Source organism: Elaeis guineensis, chromosome 4 (assembly GCF_000442705.2).
Source record: "Elaeis guineensis isolate ETL-2024a chromosome 4, EG11, whole genome shotgun sequence".
Lineage (NCBI taxonomy): Eukaryota > Viridiplantae > Streptophyta > Magnoliopsida > Arecales > Arecaceae > Elaeis > Elaeis guineensis.
The window spans coordinates 27417143-27425074 of NC_025996.2; the positions used below are offsets into that span (position 1 = coordinate 27417143).

Below are 7932 nucleotides of genomic sequence, written 5' to 3' on the forward strand. Positions count from 1 at the left end.
GTGTTTCTATTGAATAGACACATTTGAAATCCTCATAGGAGTTGAAAATGAATTTGGTTATGGGTTAAGGTTACTTATGCTACTCTCTAATCAAGTCGGTAGAAACTTTAACTTGGGGTTTAGAGTCTGTTTTCTTGTTATCGTAAGTGCTGCACAAAAATGTGAAAGGGTTCCATTACATAGATTTTTGATGTTTTTTCAAAATTTGGTAATGTTTGTGGCCAATAAATAGTTGTTTTCAAATTTACTTGTGGTTGAGGAGTCCCACACCATCCTTCTTCTTCTCATCTTTCTAATCTCTCTATCTCTCTCGCTTTCTCTTCCAGTGTCTTTGGAGATGTTTCCAATGATACATAATTTTCTAATCATCCTTCTATATCAGTTTATAATTACAATATTGGTTAGTGTATACTATGATTAGCTGATTTATTGGGGTGAGGGACTAATTAATTTTTGTGGTTACATTGTGTATAATTATGGATGCCCAATCTGTCAGCACAAGCTAAAGATTGTTCACAATGTACTTTTAGATTCATTATTGTTTATCTTTGACTTTAGACTGAGGTCCGTAATATTGGAACTGGCATCCGTGCTGGTGCACTGGCAGCATGGTGTGGTATGGTACAATGCCATTCTGGCATGAACCAACAAAGGGAAATTGGTAAGGGAAGGGGGGAGGAGAGAGAGGAAAAGAGAGAGAGAGGAGCGAAGTGGGAGGGAGAGAGAGGAGCGAAGTGGGAGGGAGAGAGTGGGAAAGGGCAGTGGGGGGGCAGAGAGAGAGAGAGGAGGGGTAGAGGGAGAAGGAAAGAGAGGAAGAGAGAGAGGGGGGAGAGGGAGGGGGGAGAGAGAGGGAGAGGGTGGTGGAGAGAGAAAGAGGTTGGGGGGCAGAGCCCTCTGTTTCGAAATGAGATAGGGGCTTCAGGCCCTTTTATATGTTTTTTTAATTTTTTTAAGTGAAGTTGGCAGTGACCATCGACTTCATTTAAAAAATTTCAAAAAAAGAAAATAATAAGTGAAGTGAGCAGTCTCTGCTGACTTCACTTAAAAAATTTCAAAAAGAAAAACATAGAAAAGGGGCTGAAGCTCCTGTTTCATTTCGAAACAGGGGTTTTGCCATTGTTCTTACTAGCGGAGGAGAGGGCTTCAAAAGCCATTTCTCCACTCCACCCTGTACCTCTTTTGCTCTCCACCACTCTCTCCCTCTCTTTCCCTCCACCCTCCACTCTCTCTGTCTTCCTCTCTTTCGTCTTTTCTCCTGTCCCTCCTCACTGGTTTCTCGATCCAGAGGGTGGAACCATCTTGGCTGGCCTCCGGTATGGCTCGGTAACCCCCAAACCGGGTGCTTCGGGACGTACTGTGATAAACACTTAATTTAAGTATTTTAAATTAAAAAATTATATTTAATTTATCTTATTTATTAAGAATTTGATGTTTCTTTCTATGTTTTACAGGAAAGGTAATCGCCGATACAAAGAGTCCGATTCATAGATCAAAAAGACTCAAGTTTGAAGAAATTTGGACTTAAAATAAAATTAAAATAAAAGAAAGACGCATCCGGTATTATAGAAAATGAAGATACTATGCAAGGAATCCAAAAGGATATAGATGTCATTGTGAAGAAACTTTTGTTTCTTTTTGGAATATGGAAAAGCTTGTTTCACGTGGAATTCTCTCTTGGGCGCGTGAATAATGCTTTGGGTGCGTGAGTAATGTTCTGGGCGCGTGAACGCCCGTGCATGAACACGTGGACGCGGGGTGGTGACGGACGCGGACGCGACGCGGACGCGGGGCGGATCGCGGCAGCAGCGCAGGACGCGGAATGCGGACGATGTGCAGGCGGGCGCAGATGCGGGTGCGGCATTTGGACGCGTGGTTTTTAGTATTTTTTTAGTCCCATATCGGAAAATCATGTAAAACTCCTTCTTCCTAACACCTATAAAAAGGCTCTTGTACTCTTATTTGAAGGGGGAGCCCAGAGATTCTTCTAGAGCCTTGCATAGAGGAATAGAAATGGACTACTTCATGAGCAGCTAGGCTAGCAGTCTCGGGAGTGGAGAAGAAATTTTGTAACGACACAGAGATGGTTTATTGTTCTAAACTTTCCTGTATTTCTTTATATGCAATAAAGATTATGCTTTTTATTTAAATTGTCATGAGTTCTTTATTTGCTCTCCTTTATATGTTTTTATTTATACTTTCTTGTTAGATTAATATTAGGAACAACTTTTACTTTCCGGAGACGCGCCGTGATCTACGGATACGGGGCGTGCCGAGGAAAGAAGAGTTATTTACCTAATACTTTCCGGAGACGCGCCGTGATCTACGGGTACGGAGCGTGCCGAGGAAAGACAGGTATTTTTTCTAAGATTAATCGCATCCATTTAATTAAAAAAGAGATACAACTCTGCTAGTGCAAAGTAATTCAAAACTCCCGAGCTCTTAATTCTCTAATTACCTCAATTTTAAGATAATTTATTTTCTAAATCAAAAACAACGCTTCTTTTTTTATTTTGCAATCTCAACTTAGCCCAAGGTCCCTGAGGATACGATCTCGACTCATCCTACCTACGTAGTGAGTAAAGTTATTTTTGGTGTTATCAACGACTACGCATTAAATTTTGGCGCCGTTGCCGGGGATCTTGGCACGGTTGAATTAAAAAATTGAAAAAAAAAATACTTTTCAGTTTTTATTTCTCATTTTAAAATTTTTTTTCAGTGCTTTCTAGCTAGATAATCTTATTTGCATAATTACATAATTACCTTGCATAACTAATTTACTACTTAGGAATTTTTCTGCTTAGAATAATTTGCTACTTTTTATAGCCTAGTGATTTATTGCTTTTTAGACTTAATCACTTAAATTTATTTTCTTGCAAAACTAAAAAAAAAATTAAAACTATAAATTAAAAAAAAAAAATCACTGACATTTCATAACACTTAACTAAAATAGCGTAACCTCAAATATAAAAATTTCTAACTTGATTGGACACCTTGTTTCTTTGCATTGCATCTCCATAATTAATCTTAAGGGCAATAACCCATTAACCAGATAAGGTGGGGATTTGATCACCCTTCTTTGGCCCACAAATCACTCCCTTACATTTGCATAACCTAGACCTTAATTTAAAATCAACTAGACGTCAGCCCTAGGAATTTCGAGCTCAATAGGATAAGAAAGCTCTAGAGTTGAACCAAGTGCGGATTGGTTAATTGCTCGGTGTCTAAGGCAAGTGGTTAAAGAAAGTGGTTTTCAATTGGTTCCGTTGACTGACCTGGCCAACTTAGTTGGTGTCTAAGGAAAGCAACGAGCAGGGAACCTCCCACATCTTACGCTTACCTGGCTAAGTCAGTTAGTCAGTCTTGAGCTTGGAGTGCTCAAAGGCGGTCTTGAAAGTTAGGAGCTGTCTAGATCTAAGTTAACCTTAGGATAGAGAGTCTATGATTGTTTAAGTTGATTGCAATTAACATCTAAACATTAACTAATTTCTCCATTTTCATAGATTTAAGATTCTTAGGTTCTTCTCTTTAGATTTTCTTCATTCTTTTCTCACTTTATTATAAAAATATATATTATAAAAAAAAAAATTTTCTGTGTTTGCTCTACAGTATAATTGTAAGGTGTATGCTTGGTCGTAGATCGTTACGACCAGAAATCCAACCTTTTGATCCAGAAATAGAAAGAACCTTTAGAGCCAACAGACGTAAAAATATGGACCGAAATCAGGAGAATGATCCACCCAAGCAATTGAAGGAGTACTTTACTCCTTCCACATATACCTACTCTTCTTGTATTCAAGTGCCCCCTGTGGAGGCCACTCAATATGAAATTAAGTCCAGTATAATCCAAATGTTACCTTCATTTTATGGACTTAGTAATGAGGACCCTTATAAACATCTTGAAGAATTTCTTGAAATATGCTCAACTGTCAAAATTCACAACTTCTCCGATGATGCTCTTAGGTTGAAATTATTCCCTTTTTCACTTAAGGACAAAGCCAAATACTGGCTACATACTTTGGATTCCATGACTATATCAACCTAGGATCAGCTGCAAGGAGAGTTTCTCAAGAAATATTTTCCCATAGGAAAAACTAATCAAATAAGGAAAGCCATAACTAGTTTTTTCCAATTAGATGGAGAAATGTTTCATGAAACATGGGAGAGATTAAAAGACCTTATTAGAAAATGTCCCCATCATGCTGTACCCAAGTGGCAGTTAATCCAATGTTTTTATGATGGGCTCTCTGAAAGACATCGACAAATGGTCGATGCATCATGCGGTGGGACATTCATGCTGAAAAGTGAGGATGAGGCATGGCAACTGTTTGAAATTTTAAGTGAAAATTCATTACATCATATGTCTGCCTCTATTAGAGATAAACCCATGTTAAACCCAAAAAGAGGTGGAATATATGAAGTAGGAAATGCCATAGATATCCATCAAAAGGTAGATGAACTGTCCCAAAAATTAGATCGTCTTCTAAATACTGGACAATCCCCGATTTCACCTAACCCAATCCAAGAAGTTTGTGCATTGTGTGCAAGTCCGAACCATTTTGTTAGTGAATGCCCAGCCGCACCTCAATTTTCTGAGTTTGTGCACGAGCAGGTTCAGCAAGCTCAAGTCCAACAAGCTCGCAGACCAGGAAACGATCCATATTCGAACACTTATAACCCCGGCTGGAGAAACCATCCAAATTTTTCCTGGAGACCACAATCAGTGGTTGGTCCTGCCACACCTCGACCTCAATATCAAGACCCAACATATAGGCATGGACCATACCATCAATTTCAAAATGTTCCTCAACCGTCTACTACTGGTCACAGCTCAGCTTTTGAGGAAAAAGTCCTGAAAGCACTAGAACGATTAGAAGTCAACACTCAGACCCTCAACTCCCACACACAATCCATTGCTAAGCTAGAGACCCAAATAGGTCAACTAGCAACTGCATTCAGTAGGAGGGAAGGAGGAAAATTACCTAGCCAACCCGAGAGCAACCCAAGAGGGCAATTTGTGATAGAGAGTTCTAATACCCCAGAAGCTTTTTCTGAACATGCCAAATCAATCATGACTCTGAGAAGTGGGAAGGTCATTGAACACACTAGTAAAACCAATGAGACCGACCCTAAACCTCTAACTGAATCCAAATCACCCAAGAACAAGGAGGACCTGAAAATAGAGAAGGAACCAACTGCACCGGAATCATCTTACTTGCCTAAAGCCCCATTTTCGGATGCCCTGAAAGCCCCTATTCCTGCAGATAAGAAGGGAGGAAAACTTGATGAGATGTTGGAATTGTTTAAGCAAGTCCAAATTAATCTTCCCCTTCTAGACGCAATCAAACAGATCCCTGCTTATGCCAAATTTTTGAAGGATTTGTGCACCCAAAAACGTAAATCTAGATCACAAATCCCAAAGAAAGTACGTCTCACTGAACAGGCTAGTTCTGTCTTCCAGCATGCCACTCCTCCAAAGCTTAAGGACCCAGGAGCCCCTATTATTTCCTGTGTAATAGGAGATTATCACATTGAAAAAGCTCTTCTGGATTTAGGGGCAAGTGTGAATCTTTTACCTAGTTCGGTGTATGAACTTTTTGGATTTGGAGAACTGAAACCCACATCAGTCACACTGCAGTTAGCCGATAGATCAATTAAGGAACCACGTGGAATGCTTGAGGATGTCTTGGTCAAGGTAGATGAGTTCTATTTTCCAGTTGATTTTCTGGTTCTCGATATGGAATTAAGTGGCAACCCCAGACAAATTCCCATTATCTTAGGATGACCCTTCCTAGCTACGGCAAATGCATGCATTAATTGTAGGACAGGAGTCATGGACGTATCGTTTGGGAATAAGAAACTAAGACTGAATGTGTTTGGTGCTTCCCAAGGACCATCAATGGATAGTTGCTTCGAAGTAGATACACTAGAAGATATTATAGAAGATGTAACACCCATAATTCTAGCACCAAACCCCTTAGATACTTGCTTGGCTCACTTTGGAGTGTGTGACTTTGAGGAATATATGAAAGAAGTTAACATCTTGTTAGATACACCACACGATAAAACACTCCTCCATGGACAATCAAGTATGAGCCATTGCCCACATTAGCCAGTACACCAATAGTCCCATCTTTAGAATCACCACCTACGTTAGAATTGAAATCTCTTCCTGTTACGCTTAAGTATGTATTTCTAGGACTCAATGACACCCTCCCGGCAATCATTGCATCAAACTTGACCCCTAATCAGGAAGCACAATTGGTTGGTATTCTGAAGGAACATAAAGAGGCTATCGGTTGGTCCATTGCCGATTTAAAAGGAATTGACCCCTCCATTTGCATGCACCATATTCATTTTGAGGAACATGCCAAACCCCATCGAGATATGCAGAGGAGATTGAACCCAAACATGCGTGAAGTAGTAAAGAAAGAGGTGGTAAAGTGGTTAGATGCTGGAATCATCTACCCCATATCCGATAGTAAATGGGTCAGTCCCACTCAAGTAGTACCTAAGAAATCTGGTATTACTGTGGTGGAGAACGAAGAAGGTGAACTACTTCCAACTCGCATATCATCTGGATGGTGAGTATGCATAGATTATAGAAAACTGAATGCCGTTACTAGGAAGGATCATTTTCCATTGCCCTTCATCGACCAAATCCTAGAACGGTTAGCAGGACAATTTCTACTGTTTTCTTGATGGTTATTCAGGGTACAATCAAGTACCTGTATTTCCGGATGATCAAGAAAAGACTACCTTCACCTGCCCCTATGGCACCTTCGCTTTTCGGCGTATGCCATTCGGGCTTTGCAATGCACCCGCTACATTTCAACGGTGCATACTGGCCATTTTTTCGGATATGGTGGACAAATGTCTTGAAGTTTTTATAGATGATTTTTCTGTGTTTGGAACCACCTTTGAGGATTGTCTCTATAATCTTTCCAAAGTTCTTAAACGGTGTATGGAGACAAATCTTGTCCTAAGTTGGGAAAAGAGCCATTTCATGGTGCGGAAAGGAATTGTATTAGGACATATTATTTCTGAAAAAGGGATCGAGGTAGATAAAGCCAAAGTTGAGGTCATTTCAAAACTACCACCCCCTACTTCGGTCCGACAAATACGATCTTTCTTAGGTCATGCCGGATTTTATAGACGCTTCATCAAAGACTTTAGCAAGATTTCAAGACCCTTGTGCAATCTGTTGGCCAAGGATACACCATTTGTCTTTGATGAAGACTGTTTGAAAGCGTTCAACACATTACGAACAGCCCTGACAACAGCACCCATAATAAAACCCCCTGACTAGTCCATTCCATTTGAGATTGTGTGATGCCTCTGACTTTGCAATAGGTGCCGTCTTAGGCCAAAAAATCAATAAGGAGCCACATGTGATCTATTATGCTAGCAAGACTCTTTCCGATGCCCAATTAAACTACACCACAACAGAAAAAGAGCTACTAGCAGTAGTGTTCGCCCTTGAAAAATTTCGCTCATATCTGTTAGGGTCTAAGGTTCTAGTTTACTCTGATCATGCGGCTCTGAAATATCTCCTCTCAAAGAAAGATACTAAACCGCGTTTGATCAGATGGATCCTTCTTTTACAAGAATTTGATCTGGAAATTCGAGATAAGAAGGGTTCTGAGAATGTGGTAGCTGATCACATCTCTAGGATCTTAGTTGAACACACGATAGGCATAGATGAGGTCAAAGAAAAATTTCTGACGAACAATTTTTCGCAATCTCCTCTAGCCGTCCTCCATGGTTTGCCCATATTGTCAATTACTTGTCAACAGGACAAGTACCTTCTCACTGGACAAAATAAGAAAAGGATCGATTTTTCTCGCAAATTAAACATTATTTCTGGGAAGAACCTGAACTATTCAAATACTGTCCTGACCAAGTTATTCGCCGTTGTGTCCCCGAGAGTGAATT

The 7932-nt window shown here is 40.0% G+C and overlaps 1 non-coding gene across 1 annotated transcript; it reads right to left on the bottom strand.

Annotated features, from left to right (window-relative positions):
• Window positions 1–4096: 4096 nt before the first annotated feature.
• LOC140857686 (small nucleolar RNA R71) lies at window positions 4097–4202 on the bottom strand. The gene has a single exon (XR_012141178.1). It is a non-coding gene; the product is annotated as a small nucleolar RNA R71 (small nucleolar RNA).
• Between the last annotated feature and the right edge of the window lie 3730 nt (window positions 4203–7932).